This window comes from Passer domesticus, chromosome 2, assembly GCF_036417665.1.
Source record: "Passer domesticus isolate bPasDom1 chromosome 2, bPasDom1.hap1, whole genome shotgun sequence".
NCBI lineage: Eukaryota > Metazoa > Chordata > Aves > Passeriformes > Passeridae > Passer > Passer domesticus.
The window spans coordinates 62,257,073-62,284,801 of record NC_087475.1 but is presented as its reverse complement, the minus strand read 5'-3'; the positions used below and the strand labels follow the sequence as shown (position 1 = coordinate 62,284,801).

Genomic DNA, 27,729 nt, shown 5'->3' with positions numbered 1-27,729 from the left:
AGACAGGTGTGCTGGGTGAACCTGAGCTGCAAAGCACAGCAATGCTGATGGCAGTGAGAGGCATTTCAGGACAAGTGGCTTTCCTAGCAGTGGCACCACACAGGGCAGGATGTCACAGGTTTGGCCGTGTGAATAGCCTGACCTTCATCCAGCTTTGGCTCTCTATCCATGGTCACAGTGACAGACCCGTACATCTCCACACAGATATAGTACCTAATGTTGATCATATCTGACTGTTTTATGCTCTGATCCCGTGACCTGCCAAAGATGAGATCATTCTGGGCTGCCATATATCAAATGCTCACATCAGCCTCTTGTTGACTTTGGCCATATGTTGTCAGAGCAATGAAACAAGAACATTTCTAACCTTGACATGCCAGGGCTTAAGATACCAGCGTAAAACATTTTTCCCTAATTGGGGTTATAAAGCCTTCTCTTTAAATGTGTGGTTTATTTTAATCTGTGTGCTTTAGGTTGAACAGAAACCTGTAAGTGAAGGCCAAAGCTGATTAGGAACCAGGTGAGTGTGCCAAGCCCAGAGCTCTTTGTTTCAATGGCAGGATACAGCCACTGCATCCACAGCCATAAAAGCCTATTGCCTGACACAACCAAAGCTGGCTGTTCGACTGGTTTGGTTTGTCAATCACACTGCACACACAGATCTGGGCTTTCAGCAGTCTGAACATGACCAAAAAGGGACCATCCAATCTGTTTGAAGAGCTCTGGACTTGCTGCTGGTACGTGACATGTGGCCAAAAAGAATTAATGGTACCATGGTTTTGGGAGAATGAAAATAGCTGTCATATATTTATTCAGCATCCCTTTCATCCTTGCAGTCACTGCTAGTGGTGCACAGTCACTGTGCTGCGCTTGATGCAGATTTTGGTTATCCTGGGGCCTGAGACAGATGATGAAGCTGTGGCTTTACTCTCTGCCATGAGGAGGACAGGTCTCATTCATGGGGGAAGCAGCAGTGCAGAGCTATCTGAAGCAGGAGCCCAGAAATCTTATATTCTTACAAGCAGAGTTCAGTGGTGGTCCACAAACTCGATGCCACATGCAGCAGGGATCTTCCCCAGCCCATTGTCTGGTTTTGCCTCAGTAGGACAGACTCGTCTCTTCATCAAGACCTTCTGACTCCTGTCTCTGCACACGTGAGTAGCCTGTCTTGGAGAGTGTCAGAGCAATTTCACAGTGCCTATTTTTCAGGGGCATGTACTGTGATGACACATGTCACCCAGTGTCATCTGCGGCTGAAAATATATAGCATTCAGGAGTAAACACTTGGCAGAAACAACAGCACAGGCTCAAATTTAGACAGCAATAATTTATGCTGTGCAGACCCTGGCTTGCTGGAAGGGGGCACGCTCTCTGGAAGGCAGGCAGGAAAATGTGTTGCTAATTTTACTAGACAACTTCTGCCCTCCCCTCCTTTTCCTTTTGTAGTTGCCAGCCTTCCTGGTTATTCTTAAAATAGAAACATCTGACGCCTTGTTTAACTTATTCTGGGGCCTGCAGGGAGGAGGAGGAGGGGATAAATCCCCTCTCCGCACTGTGTCCGTCAGACTCTTCTGGGAATTGCCTCCTGGTTTGCCACCTGCTGCCAGTTTCACACTTCCTCCCCGCTCTCCTTTTCATGCCCCAACTTTGTGATGGCTTGGGGACTCCCCTGCCATTGTGCCACATCACTCTGTGACTCCTCTTGTGTGGCAGCGTGCTGTGCAGGCATGATGCAGGTGACAACTGGCTGGTCTGTGCCACGCAGGCAGGGCACCCACTCCTGCAGGGGGAGAGAAGCTGGAAATGGAGAAGGGGTATTTCAGTGTGCTTCAAATGGAGCTCTCCCTGAATTTCAATGAGCCCATTATTGTTGCCTGCTTGCTCGTAGTTAATCCCTCCATGTGGTATTAGATTCAAGAAGGATGACTCGGTCGTGTTGCTGTGCTACTGAGCACACTGAGCTGGCCATGAGAGGGGCAGATTGTGCCTCCAAACTCTTTGAATGTTTCCCAATCCTCATATGATGATCCCCGTGTAAGATTGCAGTTCTCCTTATTTCTCCCTCCCATGAGGGTGTTACCTTTTCCCTGACTACAGATGAGAAATCCAGTTTGAACTGTGGGGTTTTTTTCTGAGAGAAATACGTGGAGAAAACCTGCAGGAGACTTCATGAAACATCCCCACGGGGCAGATGTTTTTGGCCCCTTTCTCTGGGGAAGATGCAGACAGTACTCAGAGGCAATGGGGCCTTCAGTGGTGAAGAGCTGTGTGCTCTTTGTGGGCCCAAAGCAGCAGAGCATCCCTCCCCAGAGGAGGCAGGAGTACAGCTGAGCACAGCAAAGGAGCTCCAGCCATAGGACTGTGAGTCCAGGCCCACCTTCCCTTGCATTTGTCCCAGGGACAACCACAGGACAGTTCTCCAGAGAGGATGCCCTGCTCCAAATGATCTGGATGCCTTTTTTTTTTTTTTTTTTTTGGGAAGGTGTTGTAATGCAGCCAGGATGTCATTGGGCTAAATTCCATCCAAGCCACGTCTTATAAAATTATCTACTCCTTGTTTCCCTGCCAGCTTAAAACTTGTCTCATCTTCTAAAAACTTCAATTACAAAGCAATGAGAAATGTAATGGAGCATGAAAAATACCAGTGAGAAAAACAGATGAATAAATAGGAAAACTTTCCTGTGAGAAACCTTTTGAACCCTGGAGGTGTAAGAAATTTCTCTCCTTGACTTCTCTTTTTATTGTTTAACAAGTAGTCCCCACCCCCATGTTTGGTCTCAAGCTGCTCAGACCTTGGAAATGTGTATGTTGAGTGTCTGTTTTCTCTTTGTGTATGTTGAGCCTCTGTTTTCTCATGGCTTTGCAGTGGAACAAGATACAAATATTAAGGTCCAGTGCAATATACAAATTAATATTAATGTACAAACATTAATGGTGCCTCCATTCAACCTGAGTTCTGCAAGAGGTAAGCAGGATCTCTACAATCTCAGGAATGTTTGTGCATTGTGATGGAGATACATAAAGCATTTATATGTGCTAAAGATGAAATGATCAACAGGCCTCCAACTATTTAAAAACCAAAGTAACATTAGAAATTTCTATTTAGATAGATGTGACAATGGCAGAGGTATGTGAGAGGCCCATCCTAGCTTTCCTCCAGGACTCCAAACACAGTTTGGCCATCTGGCACCTGAGACTAGGAAGTTTAAATTGGATTTTAATAATACATTGCACTGTCTGATACCAAAGGAAACTTACTCTACTTACATCTTGAAAACTGCAGCCTGTGCTGAATCCCAAAGCACAGAGGAAATCTGCTGTTTCTTTTCAAAAGGGTGTAGAGCACTTTGCTGTAAAGAAAAAAAAAAACCAACCCCATAATAAAAGTAAGTGCCTTGAGCTTGTCATTTCTGTTTTACAAAGGAAGTGGCAACTGGGTGACAGGTGTGTAAATTCCCCAGCAATACTGCTGAACAAAAAGCACACACTGATTTGAGTCTGTTCTTGGAAATCCTTTCCTTACCCACCTCTAGAAGGAAATGATCACACTAAACCCATAATTTCCTCATGGGCTCTGAAAAGTTGGGGTTTCTTTCCTTCTTTGTTTCTCCAGAGAAACTGAAAGGTTTGGAGATTGAAAACCTAATGATGGCGCTTAAAACAAACTGACTTAAAATTAGAGACTAATGCAAGAGACTGAGGAGATGAATGATGGTAGTTAGCAAGGTTTGATACTCCTTCCAAACTTGATATTTCAGCTTTAAACAGCTCTAAATCATTTCCCCCTCTGACCTAGGCAAAGCATTATTCCCCAGTGCAGCTTGCATGGCTCCCTTTAACTCCTTCCTGCTATTACCTGTGTAAAGGCTTCAGTTCCTAAATAGCTGGGGTAAATTATTAATCACATGTGCTCTTCAACTAGCTACCACATGGTTTTCACCTTTCAAACTGGAACCAGCTCAGTTTTTTCCTTCAGGATGAAAAATATGTCTGAATGCAGCCATGTGGGTTTCTCTGCATCTTTCATAATGTGTTCGGTAAAGAAGGCTAAAAAAAAGTTTCTGTCTATCTCTGCCCACGTGTGTGCTCTGCACTTGTTGCAGCTTGAATTGCAAAGACCACAATGATGCACATTATTTTTAGGAAGTCTTACCAGAGGTCCCTGCAAGGGCAAGATCTCTACCTGCACAATACCACCTTGTGTGAGAAGTGATCCTCAAGGAGTGTTTTGGGACAAGAGCCCCTGGATGTGTGCTGAGAAGTGGTGAAATGCAGTGACCTTATTGCTGACCTAAGAATGTGTTTCAGGTCCTTAAATGTGGCAGGAAATACCCTGGATGAGTAAATTGTTGCCCAGCTCCCATGAGCATGGTACCTGGTCTGAAGTCTGAGCCAGAAAACATATCTGCCTATCAGGAGGGATGGAAGAAGATGGGCTCTGAGACAAGGGCCATGTTGTCTGAGCACAGAGGTGGCTGCAGATGATGTTCCCCAATCCAGATGTAGAGCCAGTCCCACCTTCACTGGCCTGCAGACATTGCCCCTGGATGTGTGCTGAGAAGTGGTGAAATGCAGTGATTAGCTGCACAATAAAAACCTTGTCGTGGTGAAAACCATTGCCTAGCAGGTCTGCAGCTGAGTTGGAGAGACATCAACCCTTGTTTTATCCCTGCCTGGGGAGCCTCAGCCCTACTTTGCACTGTCAGATTTGCCATCACCAAACTCTTGGTGCACCTGGTCTGCAGCTGAATCAGCCAGCCAGGCAAGAACTTCAGAGTCACTGTTGACACAACTCTGTGGGACATTACAATCCTGCCCAACTTTACATTCTGGGGGAGGTGAACCAACTATCTGCTTCCCTGGAGATTACCCACTGTTTTTCTTTGTCCTGCTAAGAGCTCTTCTCCTCCATCAGCAGTTATCTTCTGGAGGTGGTCCATCTGCTATCTATGGAGCACGCAGCTGCAGCAGGCTGCATCTGCAGCACATATCAAGGTAAGGATGGAGTGCTTCTACTACATTTCTAAGACTGGCATTCTGGTTCCCTTGAACACAGACTGTGGCTTCATGCAGTGACCTCTCTGAAATGCTGTCTTTCCCAGAACATGCACCTGCTCTGCATGGGAAGGATCTTCTTGCTCATCTTCTGCACAAAGGCAACACCATTCCTGGCAGATGTCTGTCCCTCTGTCATCGGTGGGGACCTTCAGTGATGGAGAAACCACAGCTTTCTTGGTCTTCTCCAGTGTTTCCTTATATCCACTTTTAAAAACCTACCATTCCCTTTGGTCTAATTTCTCACTTCTACCATTAAATAATTTCCTACTAGACCTGACTACCCTTCTCTGACTGCCCTTTTGGCCCATCCATCCTACAGCTTGTCTTTGCAGTACTGGTGCCCACATTGTGCAGTTCAGTCCCACTGATGTCCAGTCCCACTTCTTTGAGAGAAGAGCATCAAGTGGAGCAGGGCAGAATTACCTTGTGTTTCCACACTGGGACACATGTTCATACATCCAGTACAAGACTTACCTTTTTTACAGCAACAAGATATTCTTGAGTTGTGTTCAGCCTGTAGCCCACTTCCCCAAACTCCTCCTGACCTGATAATTCCCTGGTGGGTTTGTGCAAAGGTGTTTTTGCTGTGCAGTGCAGAATTTTGTATTTGACCAGTCAAATGTGAGCCAGGATATTTCTTAAAGTGCTACTTTTTAAAAATTCTTAGTCTGTGCATTAACCTAAATGCAACCTCTTATAGCTTCACATGTCACTAGCAAAAATCCCTTCTTTTCTGTTCCCAGATTGTTCATGAAAAAGTGAAGTGCCATCAGATTTGGAAAAGACCACAGACCACAGACCACTGCCTGAGCATCCCTTCAGCCTGGGAGATGAGACTACGGCACTGAGAACTGCTCTCCAGCTATGATTTGCAGACATTTTTACAACTACCCCAAATAATTTACTCTACACAATACTTTCCCAAATGTGAAAAGTGAAGATATATGACATTTACTGTTTCTCCCACTAACTTGTAATGAAAAAACCATTTATACTGGTATGACAGAACTCGATACAATTAGATCTGTTTGATGCATGCTGGCTGCTAATAATCTCTTTTTTTTCTCCTGAGTACTTACAAAATTGTGTGTGATTTGTCTCAGGAGGGTTTATGGAAGTGACATGGAGCAGCTGTTAGCTACCAGAGTTAGTGCTGGAGTCCTGAAGTCCATGGTACCCTGCCTCTGTCAGGAGGCAAAACCAATGTTTTAGGGTCTTGGATATTTTGAATTTCCTGTGCATTGCAAAATAATAGGACCATTTATATTTAATTAAAGCAACTATCTTTCCTATCCATGCAGAAATGTGCCATAAGTATTTTGAAGGCAGAATAGGAAAGTTCAACAGGAAATGCTAGAGCAGCCCTGGAAGCTGTGGCAAAGCTGAACTCACCTCCTGCTTAGGTGGAGCTAAACTCTCACTTAGTCAGAGTGGGGCTCTTTGGAGTCACATGCAAGAGGAGTAGGATGCCAGGCTTCTTGGAAGGCAAACAGGGGCATGCTGGGTGCTCTGGGGGCTGGGCAGCAACTGAAAGGTTCTGTTCAGTCTGATGGATTCTGGGTGGCCAGGGCCAGGGTCTGGCGTCTGGCTCAGACCTTTTCTTGCCTACCTTGCACACAGTTGTCATGTACTCCTAAGGGACTGCAGCTGCTCATGAAAAAAGGAGGGCAGATATGAGCCTTGAGAGAGAAAAAATCCCTTCATGTCTGAATAAATATTGCACATGGAGGATCCATGTGTCTTTTCAGGTGTGTAGGCAAGGAGGAATCTCATGGCTGCCTCCAGCACAGCTGGATGTGCTGAGGGGCACCCCGACTCCACCCCAACAGCTTGGACTGGAAAGAAATAGTCCTCCCACAAGTGCTACCTCCACTATTTCCCTTATTGCTGACCTAAGAATGTGTTTCAGGTCCTTAAATGTGGCAGGAAATACCCTGGATGAGTAAATTGTTGCCCAGCTCCCATGAGCATGCTGCTCCTTCTACAGCACTCACAAACACCTGGTGTAGTTCAGCATTTCATTCCTGATGTTTTCCCACACCAAGCCTAGACACCCTTATTTTTAAAAAAATGTTATTCTATGGCATGGTGTGTTTGTTCCTATATATTTTTCTCAGAGGATCACTGCATCAATCCCATGAAAGAGTCTGTGCAATCCAGCTGTGACAGGTGCCTTCAGCTGCTGCTGAAACTACATAAGGCATTCAAAAAAGAGTAAAACTTCCAAGTTCCAGGGCAAATCCAGTTTATTGGGATTTATTAAAGCCATGAAAGAGGAGCAGGCTGGCTGGAGCTGATCCCCCACCTGTCTCCTGTCCTGTGGCAGGATGCACTGAGCTCTGCCCTTCCCACAGGAGCACAAGGGGAGCTGCCTCCTGCAGTGGGAACCCTGTGGCTGGTGATTTCAGAGGAAGATCTGGTTTCTGCTGTGCCAGATGCCAGGTCCTGACAAGCCAGGCAACATCCTCAGCAAACACCTTCTGGTGAGGATCTGGGGGACGTGGAGAAATCAGGCCTGAGCTATGACAACAGTTCTGTTCTCACGTCAGGGGTTCCAGTACATCAGCATGTAGGAGTGCTCATTCTCTTTAAACAGAGCAGGTTTTTATCCAAAAAAAAAAAAAAAAAAAAAAAAAAAAGGGAAAAGGGAAGAAGAAAAGAAAGGCAAATGAGCCACTGTTTTGCTTCTATGATTGCTTAAACCACCCAATCTGAAGCCAAGGTGAATTTCCGAACACTCTTTACAAGTAATTTCCCTTCCCCTTCTCACATCCTCAAGTGAAGTCTGATTTTCATATACACTGTATTTGGGGGTTTTCTTGTTCTCTCTATATATTTATTTTTTTTTACTATGTAAGATATTTTAGATCAGACTTATAAAAAACACAAAGGAATATGACTGTGTTCATCCAAAAGTTATTATTCTTATGGGATAATTTGACTAATTAAAGTCTAATTGTATTTCAGAGAACTGTGTGCCATTGTGGTGCATTATTTTTGTACCTTATAGCTTGTATTATTAAGAAATTGCAGCTGATACAGAGTGATATGGGAGGATGCCAGCTGGATTCAGATAATTTAATCAGATTAATTTGGCTTTGAAATCTCTTCATTGGTTAGTTATAAAATTTCCTATTAATTTTAGGGCATTCCTGCTTACTTCTCAGGCCTCTAACAGCATTATCTTGAAACCCCAGGAATTACTTGAGAAAGAAGAGATATTTAATGTTCTCTTTCTTACTCTGTTTTCCTCTAGTAATTTTTTTCAGACATTTCAGCTTGTGTAACTTTGGGATGGGTGTTGAATAGTTTCTGAAAGTATGTGAATGAATTTTATTTTGAAGGCTGTTGTTCACATATACAAAACCTCCTGCCTTTACAGATTTGAAAGTCTTCATTTTCATACACTGTCCTTTCTACAGTTTTGAAACTTGGAAGTTTCTTGTTTGAATAAAAGACGTGCAGCTGCAAAAGCCTGTAAAACATCATTTACAAATTCAGTTTTCCCCCTGCATTGATACCCTGGGGTGGATCATAACAGCTACTGGGTGGGCAACTTGAGTGGAAGGAGAAGGTGACTTCTAATGCTGGATACCAGAAGCAGAAGGAGGAATAAATAACTGAAGTCCAATTGACTTCACAGTGCATGGAAAAAGTGCCCACCAGAAGGACAACAGACAACAGAGCACTGCCAGCAGGTAATTGTGATTCCAGCAGGAGATGCCTTCAAGGCAAGATGAGATAGACTCTGCTGAGGTACAGTGTTGGCAGCGTGGTGGCACTGGAGGAAGGTGAGGTCTGAGGGCCCCAGCCTGGTGTCTGGTGATCTGCTTCCCTTCCCAGCACTTCTCCACTGCCTTCAGCCTCCCCTGCTCCCAGGGCACACACAGGCAGAGGCTGGCAGGGCACCCACTGTGTTTCACAGGAAGGAGCTGGGGCCAGGATAACCACCTAATAAACCCCAAATCAGCCCTGGTGTGGACGTGGGACAGATGGATGCACCAAATAAGGACAGCCAGGGTCTGACTTCCAAGGGTTTGAGCTTATCTGGGCCTGCTTGCTCACTTCTCATCGAGTGGGGATGTATCTGTGCCTGTGCTGGTGCCGGCCCTGGCTGGTTTTTTCAGCTTTCATTACAGAAAAAAGGGAACTTCTGCTCTGTTTAAAGAGCAGGGGTGGGAAGAAAACCCCACTGACAGCATATGCCTTATGACAGCACTAGCACATTCATTGTGAAAGTGATGGGCAGCTAATGATGTCAGCGGAGGAAAAAACCCAAAGCATGTTTGTTTTCTTCTTTCTCTCAAAAGCTCTGGCCTGAGAAGGGGCTGCGGAAACAATCACTGCCTGGGAAGTCAGGGCAGCATTAAAAAAAAAAAAAAAAAAAAGAGGTGGGGGAGAAAGGAGGATATAAAAGTAGTGCCAGCTGGATGTGAAATCAATCTGGCATTTCAAAATAATGAAAATATTTCTTTCCCATTCATTTGGTCTGGCATGTAACATCAGTGCTGTTGCCACATCGTTATTCAGTCAGCATGCTGGAAAGGAGACACCAGCAGAGACCCAACTGCTGCTCAGCCCCCCCAGAACAGGACAGTGCTGCAGATACAGCACCACAGGGAAGGATGCTCCAAGCAGGAACACTCCCCAGATCCAGGGCAGCAGATGGAAAGGGGTCCTCAGAAAAGGAAAAAAAACCTTTGCAATTTGCAGGAGCAGCCACTAAAAAAAGGGAGGGGCAGCTGCAGCTGAGATAGAAGGATGGCAGTGGCACAAGCTTTTCTGTGTAAAACCTTGCATTATTTGAGTCAGGCCTAGTTAATTCAGTAGGCATTTAGGTCTGAACTTCCTATACAGAGAAGATGAGAAAAATCTCCCCAAAAAGTACAACACAGCCTAGTGTCAGGCTCTGTTGGCTTCTCTGAGCATCCCAATTTGCAACAGGAGAATTCAACTTCTTCAGTCTTCTCTAGCTGACCCTTATTCCAAACCCCCAGCTCTCTTGGAGTTATGCTGCCACTGGTAAGTTCTGCCAAAACAACAAGGAAAAGCAACTTTCACTTCACTGTGCTATGGACACACAGACACCTGCTCCCTTTTCTTCAGGGAAGTCTGGGAGCTGTGGGAATGAAGAGCCATTCCAGTGAAGGATGCACCTCGTTGAGCAAGTAAACCTGGAAGTGTGGAGCAGGGAAGTACATTCCACGCTTTGCTTTAATGCCTGCTCTGGGGCTGCTCTGTGGTTAAGATGAGCCAGAGATGCTGGAGAACCAGAAAAGCCAGAAGTTTGGGGAGCACAGGGGTGCAGGCTGGTCCTGTGCTAGGACAGGTGTCACAGAGCTGTTCAGGAGGAGGTGGCACCTTCCCATCTGGGGAGAGGCCTCTCAGACCCTCCCTCCACCCTTGGGCTGGGGTTGACATTGTCACTGCTTTTGTAAAACAAGACATGCCAAAAGCTGTGTGTCACACATTCCAGTTTTCAGCTGGAATGGACTTTGCAAGGGGAGGCTTCAGACCCACCTGGACAAGAAACAGAGGGACACTGGTGAAGAGGAAGGACCAAAAATTGGGAAAAGCAAAGAAGTCTCCATGAGCTGATTTAAAAAGGAAGTTGCTGTAAATCAAGCTGAGTTAGACCCTGCAAGCACAGCAAGAAGCTAAGTTCTTTCTGTGGTATAAACAGAAAGCAGACAAGAGGTGAGCAATGTGGCAGTGATGACAGAGGCAGGAGGTGTTCAGATAGTGCAACAAGCTAAAAACTCACCATCATTCATTTTTCTATAAGCAGATGTTAAACACTTAGGGTAAAACCAGGGAAGTTCTTAGGAATTAGGGCCTGAAAATTCAAGGGGTGACACCACAGGTAAAAACAAAGCCAGTCAGTGCACCTTATCACAGAGATAAGGTCATCTCCCTGCCAGAACCCCCAAAGCCTCATTCACTAGTTTACATCAAATCTTTGATCAAACCTTAACTACTTTTTCTTTAAGCCTGCTCAGTCAGAGGTGCTAACCCAGATTTAGAAAATGGGAAGTTATTCCTAGCCAGTTGGCCACTGTGGCCTGGATGTTAGGAAGGGCCCAGAACAAAATTTGAAGGGCAAATAAAAATTAAGAGGGTGTGCAGGGTGAAAAAACCCTCCACCCACAAAATTCAGATTAGGTTTAGCAGAGGTAGCTCAAGCCAGACTAGTCCAAATGATAAACAATAGATGAGCAGATAATTGGTAGATAATTCATTTTCTACACAGGAGAGATTAAATAGATCCAATACAGCTGAATGTCAAGAGGTGACTTTGATTTGTAGATACCTGGAAAATTATCAGGGAAGCTAAAGAAGACAGGCATTAGTGTAAGAATGATGAGATAGGTAAAGGCATTGCTCACAGTGAGAAACAGCTTTTGTGTTTTAGGGAGCATCAAGCTGGAGGAACCTGCCAGTGGCATTCCTTACACGTTGGTCCTGGATTTGCTGTTCTGCAATACCTACAGGACTGCTTTTGGCACAAACAAGTGGGAGCACCCTGGTGAACCCTTCTTTATTGCACTGCCATGACAGAGCACATCTTTCTGTGAAGATCTGTCTGAGTTTGCAGAGCAGGTTGCGATGTGCAGGATGAGACAGGGCAGCACAGAACTGCAAAGTGATGCACAAAGGACACTTTGTGCTATGCTCTGGGAAATTTGTCCATCGAAAAGCATCTGGCCTGGACAGACCTGAGCTCTGGACTTGACTATGGAAGAAAAATGCAAGGTGGCTGTGAAAATGCAAAGCTGGGCTAATAGGTTCAAAAGCTAGCATGGAGGAAGGACAAATGAGCCCTAATAAAGATGCTGGCAAGCCTTGACGTCACAACTCACTTTCCTGAGAGAGATATTTTACTGAATGAAGTGTAGATAGGATATAAAACTGGGCTAGTGGGAGAAAAATTACCGAATTGATGAAAGGTAAATAAAATATTTGGCCTGTTTTCCTTAGCAAAACTGGGGCTGTGAATAGTTATGGTTGCTGTCTATTGAAATAATGCAGGTAACCCCAAAGGAGGCATACAAATTATTTAAGCTGGGTAGATGGTCTACACAAAAGCAAATGTGTCTGAAGTGTCTTCTGTTAGCTAAGGCTGGAAATGAGAGGATGTCTGCAGCCTGAGAGCAGCGAGGCTCTGGGACAGCCTCAGCCTTCAGACAGAAGCAAATGCCCAGTTGTCATGAAGATGGATTTTGAGGAGGGCGAGAAAGAACTGTAAGCAAGGAGGCAAGACTTGAAGTTATACATTTAATTCCCACCCTATCTTCTTCTGTTTGAGTAGCCAGCAATCCCTTGATGAGCCTCACAGCGGACTCTGTTTGCTCTGTGCTATATCAATGTTTGTCTCATTCACAGCAGAAAATGCAAAACTGGGAGATGGGAATTTCACTCGGAGTCAGAACGCTGCGGTGCCCTCACTCACAAGCTTTGAAGGGCAGAACTGCCTCTGGGTTCCAGCAGACTATTCTTCAGTCATCTTCCATTCATCTTTTGCAATGAGAGCTAAGTAACTCCTGGCCTGTTCCATAATAGCCTCTCTACGAGGTAAAGACATTTCCTTTCTTCACTTGAAACATCATGAACTTTCAAACTTGGCAAGGCTCTTTTGCGTTCGATCTAATAATAAACCCAAACCATCCACTGCACGAAAGTAATGAGTCTGAACTTGCCTGAACTTGCCTCAGGGAGCTGAGATCCAAAGCTCTGTCATTCCCTCAAAAGCCTTTCTCCTTTTTGCAAGGACAGGATGTTGTTGTGGCAAGGCATCCTTGCTGTTTGCTCAGCCTCTCTGCCTCGTGATGAAATCCCTCTATAGCGACTCTGGAGGTCCTACTTCAGCTCTGATTTTTGGGCATACAAAGTGCTGCCCAGCTAATCTCCGCTCTTTTCTATGAGTGATTTATGGAGGCTTGAAGGACATTGAGACTCAGCACATTCTGTTTTCCAAATGTTGGTGCAATGAGAGGGGCGCTTTTCCTGCCAGTGGGAACCTGAAAGACCTGATGGACTTTTCTGGCAGGACTCAGTGTCAGTGAAAGGGGGGCCAAGGCGCCTGCGGAGCAAGCGGAAGTACAAATGTGTGTTAGCTTTGACTTCCACTGGGAATGACAGAAAAAATATTTTGACTTGATTTTACAGTTCAGTTTCTTGTTAGCACAAAGTGAATGCTCAGCCAGTAATCAGAAATGCCCTTGCTTAATTTGCATCGGTTCCTGTCCAGTTATTAGGCACAATTGACGTGAGAAGAACAAACAAACAACAAACAAACATTGAAGAGCAAGTGAAATACTTCTTTTCTCATCAACTCTTTTGTTGTGCTACCAGTTCTTTTTTAAAAAGAGAATTATTCTTGTATCGTCATGAGGAGTTTGCTCTGGGAAGGGAGGAGGTCAGTCTGCAATGTTTGTTCTGAGTATCTAAATTTAAATGACTAACTTAAGCACATAATCTCCCTGGGCTGCCTCTAAAAACCAGTGGAGAGGGAAGGGCTTCTCTAATGAGCAGTTCAAAGGCTCTTGCTTTTAGCAAGCAATATTTTATTACCATGCCATACAGTGTTATCGGTGCTTAGGGTTTTAGTTTGCCTTCTTGCACGCTTCTGTTCTCCAGTAGCATGTGAAAAGCAAAACCAAGAAGTTCTCTGTACATGTGGATTTGTTACCATATCTTCCTATATTTCATTATGTAAATCACAAAATTACTAGAGCACAAGGGAATAAATTAGGTGATTTCCTCCCCCCTTGTATAAAACAAACATTCCACTCTGATGTGGAGATTGAAGCTCAGCAATTTTTGCCTGTGTGGGAATGGAGATCACTGGTAGAATCTCTTATACTTGATTCTGGAAAGTGAATTTGGGCTCATACAGGCCTGATCCAAATCTCATTGAAATCAGGAAGCCCACGGTTTGGCAACTGTTACACTAAATTATTCCCAAATCCATTTAGTCTATCATCCTATTTAGTGCAGAGAAGATCACCAGCAGATGCTTTTGGTGAATGGTGGAATGGGTTTGCAACTGGCAGGCTGAGGCATTTGGTCACATCCTAATCCTCCACAGACAGCAGCCAGCTGAATCAGCTCTGACACATTGATGTTAGTTTCCCTTCTGCACGTTTTCTTAACATTAACCATTAAAAATAAAAAATTTCTTACTGCCCATATAATAGGGAGAAGCTGTAGCTACAATAGCTTCCTCTTAGAAATGCAGCTTTCTCATACGAAATCAAAGAGAAAAGGTTCAGATGAAATGTCTGAGAGTACTCAGAGAGCAGTTACCAGGTGAACACTGTCAAATGGGAAAGATTTATTGAGCTGGCTCCCATGGGATATCCCTAGGCCTGGGTTCAGGCCTATTCAGTATTTTCACTAATAATTTGGATGAAAGGGTAGAGAGCCCTTTTGTTAGAGTTTCAGCTAAGAGTGAGAGACACCAGGGAGGAGGGGATTAGTGCTCGGGAGATCTCAGTAATTAGAGGAATGGCCTGGAAAGAAACAGGATGCAATTTAGTGAAGACAAGCACAAATCTGCACCTATGTTGAAATAATCAGCTCCACGGGCACACGGTGGGAGCGAGAAGCCAGGTAAAGCTGTGCTGCAAAGGAGGCTCTGATGGAGCGAGGACTCAGCTGTGGAAGGAAGGAACACGGGGCTGGGTTGGACAGATGGGGATGTGGCATGTTAGATGTGGAGGATAAGCCCTTCAGCTGGATCACTGGGACTGGCTTCTGCCATTCCACCTTGGGAAAGGCGTGACTGCAAGTCCCAAGGAGAGCAAGGCTCCAGAGAGGAGAGTGAAAGGCTTCGTATTTAGCCTAGGGTAAGCCAAGCTGAAAAGAGACACAATACCAGTTTTCAAGAGCAGTCAGTCTGCCAAAAGGAGGAAGGTGGTGAGCTGTTCTGTGTCCAGAAATTATCCTCTGTGGTTTAGCCACGGTTTTCTGCGGTTAGAAAAAAAGAGAGAGGGAGAGAGAAATTGAGATGGTAGATAAGTTGACTTTACTGCTTTACTTATGAAGTGCCTTGGGGCATAAAGCACATGATCAAACATAGTTGAGTTACTGTAGCTTAATGAGTTATTGCCTGCTGGCTGAACCATACTAATTAACCATGTGTGTGCTTAGCCTGCCTCAATTGCCAGATGAAATGGCCTCACTTAAATACTTGGGTTTTATTTTACAGGAGGCAGCCCAAATGCTTATGTAGGGTCAATGATTACAGCTCAGCTGAGGGAGGGGTGACTTCTAGGGGATGGAAACTTGTTCTTTAGTGCTCAGCAATAACACTGGCACTGTTATATCAGGGAATAATAAAATGGGCCTGACAAGGGAGGAGGAGCAGAAAACAGACCTAAATGCATGTGTTACTTCACAGGTTTATGTCAGTAGAAAGGGGCTCTATACAAGTGTATTGAAAATGTAATAACACTGAATTTCATAAAAGATCTCAGTGAGTTTTTGTTTGGGAAGGCTTGTAATATGGTGATTAAAAAAATACAGCATTAAGAATTCTATAGAGCACTGCACACATTTCTCTTATAACTGCTCATACACTTGCTTTAAGAGTATCTCTTTTTTTTTAGTGTTGCTAAAAAAAAAAGAACTTGCTCTTTTTTTTAGTGTATTCCAGTAAATTCTTTTTGGCTCACACCCACACAGTCCTCTCCAGTTGTTGCTCTTTGCTATCAGTGATGGCTGTTGTAGTTTCTGCATTCAATGAGTTTTTCCTTTTCCTCTCACTCTGATAAGTAGTAGCTGCTGGAGTGGAGCCTTCCTGGTTCCTGCTTCCTTTGCCTTCCTTGCCACCTTCCTCTCTCCCTTCCTCCTTTTTCTTTGTGGCTGTTTTTCCACTGCTGTCACAGTTTGAATTATGTGGCTGAGGATGAACATTTGGATGTTGCAATCACTGGAAGTTTTTTGTCCACAGCAGTGCTTCTGTCTGTGTTGTCCCATTGAAGTAACTTATCCCTTTGCTTCCAGCATGCCGTCGAGGCAGGCAGCAGGCTTGGCAAGCTTGCTTTGCAGACAATACATATTCGACAAGTGCTATGTGAAATGGAAGCAGAGACTTCTACTTTGATAGTTTGTTGCTATTTTATGTCATCACACAAATTAGCCCGGAAGGGGACCTGAGGAAGTTATCTGGTTCCTTTCTGTGCTGATCAAATACATCCCTGCCCTTTTTGGCTGATTTTTTTGCTTAACTTGTTTTTGAAGGCTTGCATTGCTGCAAGCTCCCACTCCCCTGACAGCCTTTCTCTGTGGTTTCCTGCATTTGACCACTCCATCTGATCCAAAATACATAGCTGAGGACAAGTTAACACACAAGTTGAGCCTAAACCAGCCAAACTACATTCATTTGCTGCTGTGATACTTTCAATTTTCTGTAGGAAAGAGAAATACTAGAAATCTTTATAGAGATTATTTGATAACATAACTGTTCTGTAATCTAATTTAATCTAAAGATGATTGTCTTCCCTTCAGGAGACAGATTTTTGAATTGAGAGATAAGTTACAACCGGGAGCTATTACAACAGTAATGCATGCCCTGCGTTTCTGTAATGCCTGCAACAAAGAAACAACTTTTCACAGCTGTGTTTTATATGTGTGTAAGGAGGGATATTATGTAGGATTTCTTCCTTTCCCAGAGACACACTCTAGGCTGAGGATGTGTGATTTGGTTGGAGCTGAAACTGAGTCCAGGTCTGGGGAGCCTGTCTACTGTAGCACAGAAAAAATTAGCATCTGCATGAAGTTCTTACCCAGATGTAGAAAGTCTCTGACCAATTTCAGAGAGGTTTGTCTTATCTCTAGTTTTGCTGCAAAGAAATTTTATCTTAAAACATTACTTTCACAGGGTCCCTGCAGTACTGCTAAACCCCCTTGGTATTACCAAGGAAATATCAGACCATAAGTATTCCGTGGAGATCTGAAGTGAAATCGTCATGCAAGAAGAACGTGAGAACTGCTGAGCAGACTGTGCTTCCTGTTATCTGAGAACAACTCTGCATCCACAAGAAGCTGAAAATTGTGATGCTTCTATGATCCTGTCACGTCCTTCAGCAGATGCGTTTTGCACAGACCCTTGTACAAAGAGACAGATTAAAGTACAAGTGAAACATTTTCTGCCCTGCATGTAGAAGAAAATATATGCTGCTTAAAATGAGGGGTGACACTGAAAAAACGATGCTTGAACTAGGAGGTCATTTTAAAACAGATGAAAGAAAGTCTATTTCTTACACAATGAGCTATGGACTTCAGGGATTTATTAATGCAGAGGATGGTGGGTACTGGTACTACCAGCTAGTTCAAGAAGCTGTTGGACAAATTCATGGACAACAGGTCCATAAGGGGAAAAAGGAGAGTTGTACTCAGAGGCAGGATGTGGGGCAAGGTGGGCCATCGATCTTGCCCCAGCAGCACGAGTTTGACACTCATGTGCCTCTCCTCCCCTTCTGTCTGCCCTGCCTGTGACTCCAGACCCAAAACCACTGTCACAAGGGTAAAAAAGCTCTTTGCTGGGCTTGCAATACTGTACAAAACTGGAGTTTATGGGGAAATAAATGACTGGGGTCCTTGATAAAAAGGAAACTTGATCTGTATCCAGGTTAGACCTCTACCACTCTCATCTAACAATAGCTCAAGAGGAAGGCTGGTGATACCAAAGCAGCCCAGGAACACTTAATTATTCCTCAAAACCTGCTGAGGTTTGAGTCTGGATCCCTTCTTTCCTCTGCTCCAGGAGAGCAGAGAAGGGATGGACCATAGAACACACATATTGCCTATTTTTGTTTTCACTACATTTGGTGACGGTTGGAAATGTGATGTATTTTCCACAGCATCAAATAATTCTCAGTAGTGTCACAAATAGCAATGTTTCAGCTCTCTGAGGGATTTTGGACAAGAGTGAAAGACCCTTGAAATTGATATCAATAATTCTTCTGCTCAAGCTGGAGGCAAAACTCCAACAGCTGTCGGGGGTGTGTGTGGTTTTTTATACCCCGTCTAGCCTCAAGGAGGCAAGGCCATCATAATTAGCTGCTAATTGAGAAGTGCGCATCTGAAAAGCACAATTTCAGAGAACAAAGAGCCGGAGAGACCCATTTCCAGGGCTAATTAGAATTAATTCATTGCTATAAGTAGAAGGTCTCCCACAGTCCTGGGACTCTCTCTTGCCCTCTCCTGAAACACCAGTCTAAACATACACACAGCAATCATGGAAAGCTCAGCATGACTTGTGCAGCTCTTGTGCAACACAGAAATAGCACTGCTTGTTAAAATTAGTCTAATTTTCTTTTTTTTTTCTTTTTTTTTTTTTTTAATAGCCCTGGGCTATGTCTCCCCTCTGCTTTGGTACCTGCCCTTCCTTCCTTTTCTGAATCTGCGTATCAATGAAAAAAGTGACAATGTCAGCACTTTTTGCACTACTGCATGAACATGAGTGGGGCTTTTAGAGAAAAAAAGGCCTACAAAGCCAGGTCTCACCGTCCGTGGCATCCTCCTGAAGATGCCTCCAACAGGACTATCTTCATGCACCTCCCTGAGCTGCTGGAGTCCATGTGTTTTCCCTCCAACAAGTCCACAGCAGCTGTTTTTGCACTTAATCTGGGGCTCCACCAATAGCCCTTCAGGTGGTGAGGACATGGGCTGCAGTTTCTAGTCTTCATGTGGTCTCTAAAAAGCCTTCAAGAGCTGATTTTTGTCTTTAAGTCCTGAAATGTTTTTTAAAAAAAACACCTGCACAGTAAATATCTCCGTAGCAGGTCAACCTACAATATTTCTATCTCACTTGAGATCATCATATCTCTCTTACATGTATTTAGTGTCAGCATCTCATTGCTGGGTGACTCAGTAGTCACTTCAAGGACACTCCAGTGAGAAAATGCCAGTTTCGGCCATCCAATGTAAGGTCCTTTTAAAATAAGTTTGATTTTTTTGGGAAGATGTTGAACACTTATCTTTGGAAGACAGAAATTACTTCAAATTGCTTCAAGTTATGGACCCAAAAAAAGAGCAAGATAATAACTGATTTGGAGAAATGTAAGGTAACACATTGTCATTAGAGATTATCTTGTTATAGAGGAGGTGGCCCACTGAATTTTGCTGTGCTGGCCTCCCTGTGTAAGGATATCCAACAAACCTTAGAAGCCTCACAGTTTAATCACGGGTGTTGGAAGCTGATGCTCCTAAAGCAGACAAATGGCTTAATTTGCAGGAAAGAGGAGTCTGTACTGCTTAGTAGGTGTGAGGTGCCTCATTTATGATCCAAATATAGATGCATTTCTATATCTTTACTTAGCCACTAGTGAAAATCTGGAGTGTGATACCTCAGCAAGCCTGTGCTGGGGCAAATGTGAACAGCACACTGCTGAGATTGAGAGACTCTGGTTCTTTGAATACCTTTAAATTTCCTATTGAAGGAAACTGATCTTTAAAAAAAAAAAAAACTTCCAAAGGATTTTCTTCCCACCAGTGCTCATCTAAACCACTACAGTGCAAGAACAACCTTTCAATTCCTTTTTCTGTGTGGTTTTGGGATGTTCTTCTTTCTGTGTGGTGAGTCTTGCATGTTATTACACATTTCCCACATGGTCATTTTGGTGAGGGACAGTATCTACTGCTGCCATTAATGAGACCAAAAGCCTCACCTTGGCTTCGTATCCACTGCTGAGAGGAGATGCAGTTGCCACAGTTTGCCTTCATTAAGGCTTCAGCTGGAGCCGAACCCAAACCATAATCCCTGTGTTCCCCTTCTCGTATCACCGAGGTCCTGAGGCCCCTTCTGCATAGGAACATCCCTGTGGGGTCTTCCAGAGGAGGGCAACAAGGCTGCTGAGGGGCTTGGAACAAAGCCCTATGAGGAAGGTTTGAAGGAGCTGGGGTTGTTTAGCCTGGAGAAGAGGAGGCTTAGAGGTGACCTCTTTGCTCTCTACAGCTTCCTGAAGGGAGGCTGTAGTCAGGTGGGATCGGTCTCTTCCACCAGACACCACTGACAGAACCAGAGGACACAGGCTCAAGCTACGCCAGGGAAGGTATAGGTTGGGTATTAGGAAAAAAAAATCACCAAAAGAATAATAAAGTACTGGAATGCTCTTCCCAGAGAGGTGGTGGAATCACCATCTCTGGATGAGTTTAAAAAAAGGCTGGACATGGCACTTGGTGCTATAGTCTGGATTCTGAGTTGAGGTGTTAGGATGTAGGTTGGACTCGATGATCTTAGAGGTCTCTTCCAACCTCATTATTCTGTGATTCTGTCTTCAGTAACTTTACACTGCTCCAGTGCTGCAGGCAGGCAAGATGCCTTGACAAGCTCACTTTTGCCCAAAACCAGAATTTCCTTCCCTCACTCATCTGATTCTGGCTGCAATGCCTGCAATCATGCTTTCAGCTGCTGCTTGCAACACTAAGAAGCAGTCACAGTGGAACTAGTGGTTTTCAATTAGATCCCAGTGGCTCATATTTGCTGAATTTGTTTGTATCTGCAGTGGCTCACATTTCTTATGTTAGGTCAGCAGAGCTGGCTAAGGTTGTATAGAAGTCTAATTGTAAAGACTTCAAAGCTATTTTTATTTGACGTCTCACTGATCCAGCCTGTAGCAGAGCAATCAGATGATTACAGAGCCAACTGCTTTTTGGTCAGTATTCCCTTCCTGTCCTTAGGTCTCTTTCTCTTGAATGCATGAAGCATGGAATCAGGTGTAAAACTCCTTTAATGGGTCATGAAAGTTTCTTTAACACATTTTCCCCCTGTTCCCCCTAATTTTGAGTTGAAATGGGCTGATTTGGTTTAGAAATGGAACCAGAGATACTGAAACACCTTTACAATAGTGCTGGGACTGCTCTGTACCTAAATGATACCATATGTTGGCCTGCTTCTAGTGTGTAACCACATTGGCTCAGTGGGAATCTGTCTGGAAAAACAGTCAGGGTGTAAATGAATATCTGAAAAGAGCCTCTCTGAGCAAACTCTTAAAATGCTTCTGAGGGGCAATGCTAAGACCATCTTTGATGACTTTTTTTCCAAACCATCCAATCTGCAGAATTGGTTATGAAGAGTAAAAGAAGAAGAATTGGACTCAGAAGATGTCTTTGCCTAAGAAAATAATTCTTAGGTCTCTGTGCAATGACGATCATCCATCCTGGGGACAGTGTCTACACAGAATTCCAGATAGCACTTTAGTGTGACATTGCATGGAAGGGGACTACGACCTGCAACTGGAGAGAAACTGAAATTTGGCAAATGGCTCCAAGCCTTGTATCTAAACCCCGCCTGTGATATGTAGAAGTGCCCATAGATTTCAGTGCTTGCATGACTGTGCTTTCCTGTCAGACAGTCAGAGTCCTTACACCCAGTCTGGAAACTGGGTGGCAATGACAAAACTCCCATTGCCCGTTTTGGACAGAAAAATAAATCTCATTAAGTCCTTACAGTCACACACATGGGGAGCATGGCTGGTACTTCGCTCATATTTTATCTCATAACTACTACAATTTTAAAATGTCTACATTTAAACAGAACTTTTCTTGTACTGTTCTCTAAACGTTTATTCTTGAAGTCTGTTATTTACTCTCCTTATGAGGCTCAAAATTTCCCAGAATCTGAAAGTTATTTGATTCAATCCCACAGCTGCCATCTCAACAAACATGTAAATAAAACAAAGATCCTGTGAATGGGGATCTCAAGCAGTTGTGGAGAGGATTAGGGATTAGTGAAAGATGATTCTGCCATTGTTCTCCTAATTGATAAAAGACAGACCACTGCTATTTTGAATAATGTCATTACCACACAAGCCTCAAGCAACTTAACAGATCCTGTATAATAGAGAGGAGCCACTTCTGAATATTGAAAAGGTTCCTATGAAGTTATTCCATTTCAAGTGCTTAAAAATAAGGACCAGAGTGAGTGAAGCAGTATCTCTCCTTCCTCTTTTTAACTGAAAAAAATTGCTTTCAGATGAATCCACTTTCTTTTTCTTCTGAAAATTTCCTTTCCCCAGCTGCATCTCTTATGAGCTCCTTCCCAGCTCTGTCACAGACCCATGGTGTGCTTTGATGATACATCTTGCCTACCTGCTCAGTCACTACTACCCTCCCAAGCCCAAAAGAGCAGGAGAGAATTCAAAAGCAGCCCTGCATTCCCTCCCACAGCAGCTTTCCATCCAATGCTTGCTCATGACCTGAACCTGGCATCCAGGCTGATTCATGTTTGTAACAGCAAAAGCAGCCAAGCATACAGGTTGAGGTCACAAAAAACTCAAGATGGCTTTACAAGGTGTATTCAGAAATGTTCACATATTTCACTCTGAACATCAGCTCCTCTGTTGAGTATCACTGCATATTCAGAAGGCATTCAAAAGAAAACACATGAAAAGGAGTGGCACACTTGTGCAAGGTGTGAGTGTCCTCCTAATGCAGAGGTTGTACCTTAGAGGGTGAAAAGAAGGTGCCTGGTAACTCAGAACAGTCCTCTGTAAATCCAAAGGGGCTTTAAACTTGGGATTTAAAAGCAGCTCATCTCTGTGGGACACCTGAACAAATCTTAACACAAGCCTTACTAGCTAGAATTTTCAGGAGTTCCTAAGCTCCCAGCTGCAGAGCCCCAAAGCTGTTGCAGGATTGTGTCAGGGTCATGTGTGAGTGGGGCTGTCCCACATGAGCTCTGACCAAATGCTGCTGTGGAAGCCTCGAGGATGAACGTGCAGGGTCAGCACCAGTCCATCCCTCTGAGGCTGAGGGGGTGGATCCTGATTTAGAGCTGTAGCAGCCCCTTCCTTGGTGGTGGGCACTGAGCTCAGGTGGAAGATGAGGAAGAAACATTTACACAGTTAAGCTGGAGCAATGATGGGTGAGGGGCAGCAAAGGGCTTGTGGGGATGTGCTGCCCTGTATACAATACCCTGGCAAGTTAAACATGCCACTGAGAGAGCTCCCATGAAGATGCCCCATCTCCTTCCCAGTTTCATCACATGGCTATGGCCTCCCAGTGCAGCTTTAGACATCAAACAGGCCTTTAAAACCATTGTGTGGACCCCATACCATGTCACACACAGTGTGAGTCGCCCTCTGGGTGAAAGACTCCAGGGAATTTTTAGGTCCATTCATGTCAGATGAAAAATGGTCATCTTCAGACATAATTTATTTTCTTTTTCTCCCTCCCAAAAACCAAGTGTCTAAGCAAGCCAGCCAGAGGCAAAGGCTGTGATTTTCCTTGTGTTCTTCTAGCTAGGACCTCCTGTCCTTTCCCTCATGTCATTCAGGAAAAAAAAATAAAGTACTGCTTCTGCTTGTTTGGCAGCTGCTCACAAGCTTACATGAGAAGTAAAGAGTGATGTGCTGGGGAAATCTGATTCCCAGAATGACAAGGACCTGCGAGCAAAAACAGAACTGCTGAATATGTGCAGAAGAGCTAAACAGTCACCAATGGTCCCTTAAAATGCCAAGGAAAGCACTTGTCATCCTTTAAGTATACAGCATGGGTAGTTGGGTGAAATTAATAAAGGAAAGCTATGGACCTAGAAATCAGGGAGCTTTTATTAGAATATACTTCCTAGTAGCACCCTGGGAGAAGAGCAAAAGCTGTGTGGTTTCAAAAATTTAAAACTGGGTAAGACAAAAACCATGAAGAGGAAGCAGAGTTAATAAATAAAGCAGAGTCAATAATCCTGCTTGGGGATGGGGTGAACTGTTGGCCTCATGTCATGTGTGTTTTCCATTCCCCACTTCTGGGATACTAAAAAAAAAGTCTGACCCAATCCAGGGATTACACAAAGAATGCACTCCAACAAAAGGAAATGCATGGCTTTTCTACTCACCCTCCAGAGGCATTTGGGACCAGAAGAGGGGTTGGTCTGAATAGTCAGGATTACATTCCTGGCTGTGTCTACCAAATGCTATGTGGATTGAGAGAAAAAAAAAATAAATGTATGTGCTCTGTCACTGTGTCTCTGTTCTCTGTGTTCTCTTGTAAGGCAGATGTCAAAAGGAGACAGCGGTGGCCACTGAAGCCATTCCTGCTTAACAGTGTGTCTGAGATGTTGTTTCTTCCTTTGTCTGCCTGAGAATGGGCTAGTTCTAAACACAGTTCAACAACTAGGATATTAATAGTCCCATTACTCCAAGCCATCCAGTTTGCTTTAAAATTCATGGTGCAGTTAGCTGAGGTTTGTTCATAACAGTAAAAGTACAGAGATGCAGGAAGACTGAGTCAGAACAGAGCTTTGAAATGCATCAAGCAACCATTTAATTAAAGAAGGGAGCTCTAATATTGTGTTCCAAATGATTACTTATTTATATACTCCTCAAATAGTGCTATTTTTAAACGAGATTTTGAAGGGAAGACAATTTATATTTTTATATGCAGACAGTCTTAAAATTAAATGAGCTGCCAGTACAGCACTGCCCTGAAGGAGTAGGAGAAGAAAAATCTCTGTGTCAGTCCTTCTGGTTCTTCTGCTGCCTCTCAGCACCACGACTGCTAGAGATCAAAACAGGCATCTCAAGATACACAGGCTTGTCAGCTCCTCCCAAAAGTCCTCCTGGGGCGGGTCATTGCCTGGCATTGTTGAGACATGGGTTTGGAGGTCCCTGGAGGCAGCAGTAAGCTCAGGGAGATGGCCAGGTAGAAACTAGGGAGGACTGGGGACTGTGCCTCCTGATGAGAAAGAAGGGTTCTGAAGAAGGGTTCTAAACTTTTAAATTTAAACTTTTAAATTTAAACTTCCTGGAGTGACACAGGGTTTTCATTTTACAAAACTGAAACTAAATTGGCAAACCCTGGGTTCAGGCAATGACCTTCATCCTTCACTCATCTGATATTTGCTGATTGCACCAGTGTGGAGTGTGAAGTTCAGCAGGGCACCATTTTATGATCATTCTTCACTGGCCTGAACAAACATGCAAGTTGCAAGGAAAGAAAATGTTGGCTCCAACAGATGTTTGAAAACTGAAGTTTTTCTTCGCACTGGAACTGAGAAAGGCCTGTGTGGGAAGCAATGAATGTTTGCTGAGTTCCTAAATAAATCTGAGCCCAGCTTGAGAGACTGAAAGCCCAGTGGCTTCTTTGAGTTCTCTAACAAAGGGCTGCACCCAAGTGCACTGAAGTCAGAGAGGGATTCTCACTGACATCAAAGGACATTGAATGGGACCCCATGAAGGGCTGTCTCTGCCAGAGACCAGCAGGAATAATTGTGTGTGATGTACGTGACCAACTGGCCCTGACCAACCGCCTGGATTCCAGGCATTAAACACTGCAAACAGTGAACTCACAAACAATTCATGAAAATGTGCCAAAAAATTCAAAGAAAAATATGTACGGAAACTGCAATGTGTTTGTGGGTATTTTGTGAGCAGAAAAATAAGATATTTGTGGAATAAATTAGTCCCTGAGAAATGTTCTCGCAGCTCAGAATAGCGTGCAGTCAAGTCAGCTAGTCGAAGTCAAGCTTCTTGTCTCTTGCCAAAGGAAGTGGGCAAGTACAAAGACATGGATGAAATGAGTTTGGGTTTGCTTTTAAAATGTGAGGTGCCAATTAAATCTCATTGTAATAGTTCTTATCATTTGCAAAATAATTTTTTGTTGCTATCCAAATGCTTTAGCTTATTCTCTCATGAATGCTGACAAGCTTTGGTCTGGTGTTTATCCATATCAGACACTGCAAAGCTCATCCAGTCCCTTATCTCCTTCTGATTAGATTACTGTAATGTCCTGCCTTGAGGTTCCTCTGGCAGGGGATGCCACCACTCCTGTGAGAGCAATACATACAGGAGGAAATCCAGTGCTTTTTATTCCAACTGCATCGTGCCTTTCACTGGCTGTAAATGAAAAGGATTAACTAGAAATGGGAATATCTGCAGCTGGAGTCCAGATCAGTTAGGAAATGGGGTAACACCAAGAGCAAGCATGTCTCTGATGTGGTGAGCAACAGCTGTGCAGAGGCAGCACGATAATGGAAGAAGGCTCAAGCTAAAACCTTTGGCTCACCTTTGGTTCTCTCTAGACAAATGTGTTTAGGTTGCTGGAAGACTGGTCTGTGCTGCCCTTTTGGGCTGTCTCAGGGAATCAAAAAGACCCATTTATCACTTCTCTGAGAGGACTTGCTCTTGGTGACAAGGAGTGGAGGTGGGATTGTCCATGCCCCACAATGCAGGATGGTGATTTCTGATTGAAGTGGTTGAAGAGTCTCTAAGGAGCTCTGCAGGTCCTTAAAATTATCTGCACGCAGGCAGTCCACACCTCCACTAAGCCTTGAAGGGTCAGAGACAAAGGAGCAGAGGGGTTTTGGCTGCACAGCTCTGGAGAGAGCCCCTGAGGTTTTTCAGATAAGGGATCAGACACTTAGACACAAGAAGCATTGAGAAAGACAGGGCTGGAGGATAAACTTCTCAGTAGACTGTGCATGTTGGCAACTGCTGCAGGTGCTTGGTTGCAGGCTTGGATATGAGGGTTACTGCTGTGTTCATTTAAAACTGAATTTTAATTTGGCTTCTGAGGTGGGAGAAAAACAAGAGGCACACTGTTCCCAGCACTTTTCAACTGCAGACTGAGCTCTGAAAGCTGCAGGTCTCCTTTCTGGCGTGTGGTTATAAATACAGATGGTCATAAATGCCCTCAGATGCCAACCAACACTCAGTCCCAACAAGCAAGTGCCTCTTTCTATCTGGGTATCACAGAGTGCTCTACAAACCTTCCCAGATACACTCTCAGAAAGGCCATTTTGTGTCAGGCCACTGAAGCATGCTGGGTGACTTCTTCAAGGTCACACAGGAACCAGTGCGGCATAGACGGCAGGTTGTTTAAACCCCAAAGATAACTCATCTCCTTGCTTCCCCAGGGAGTGCCTGTCACTGAGCATCAGCCTTTGGTCCTCTTTGTCTTTCAGCTGCTCAAGTGACTGCTGTTGCTCTCTGCACGATCAAAATCCTGTTTGATATGGCTCTCTTGCTGCTGGTGTTATTTATAGATGTTCTTACCTTCGACCAGACTGGGCATCTCTTTTATGTTTAAGCATGTTCAGCTCCTGATGTTGCTTCAAGGGCTGTGAGTGGCTTTTGTGCAGCAGGTGCTGCTCAAAATTAATTGTTTGTCTTGATATTATATTATCACTCATCTATGGATTTTCAAGTGTGTTAGTTGTTCCATTAGGGCTGTCATATCCTAAACCCTTTTGGTGAACAACATATTTTACTTTTACTTCTCTCATAGCCAGTGTTTCTTCACTCTTTGCTTCCCACAATACAAAATGTTTTCTGAGCACCTTACAGAGCAATACCTCACCCTTTTATTCTGTCACAGACAATAGGTTACTGAGTGGGGCTCTAAGGCTCATTAGAGCTCATAACATCACTTGTTTAAGTGTTTGGGGTTTTTTTTTTAACTTACCATGTCAAATGTGCCTAGTGTGTGGAGCTGGCTTGCTATAGTGGAGGGTGTCTGCAAGCTTTGCCATGCTTCTGCTGATGGCAGGCAAAACACTGCCTGGAGCAGCCTCTGGAAGGACATAACTGGCCAGCCTGCAGTGCTGGTGGTTTTCACATCTCCATAGAGCCTGGGGATGGCCTCTGCACAGCGAGGTGAGCACCTCTTTCCCACCTCTCTGGAGATGCTGCAGAGAAATGGGGAGGCAGCCCAGCCTGGCTGTGACCCCAC

General features: G+C 44.2%; 1 long non-coding RNA gene across 1 annotated transcript; it reads right to left on the bottom strand.

The window, feature by feature from the left end:
* Nucleotides 1–14,500: 14,500 nt before the first annotated feature.
* Nucleotides 14,501–27,301, bottom strand: LOC135295474 (uncharacterized). Its single transcript, XR_010357585.1, has 3 exons — nucleotides 27,054–27,301; nucleotides 14,936–15,027; nucleotides 14,501–14,570 (listed from the first exon to the last, which is right to left on the bottom strand). It is a non-coding gene; the product is annotated as an uncharacterized LOC135295474 (long non-coding RNA).
* Nucleotides 27,302–27,729: the final 428 nt, after the last annotated feature.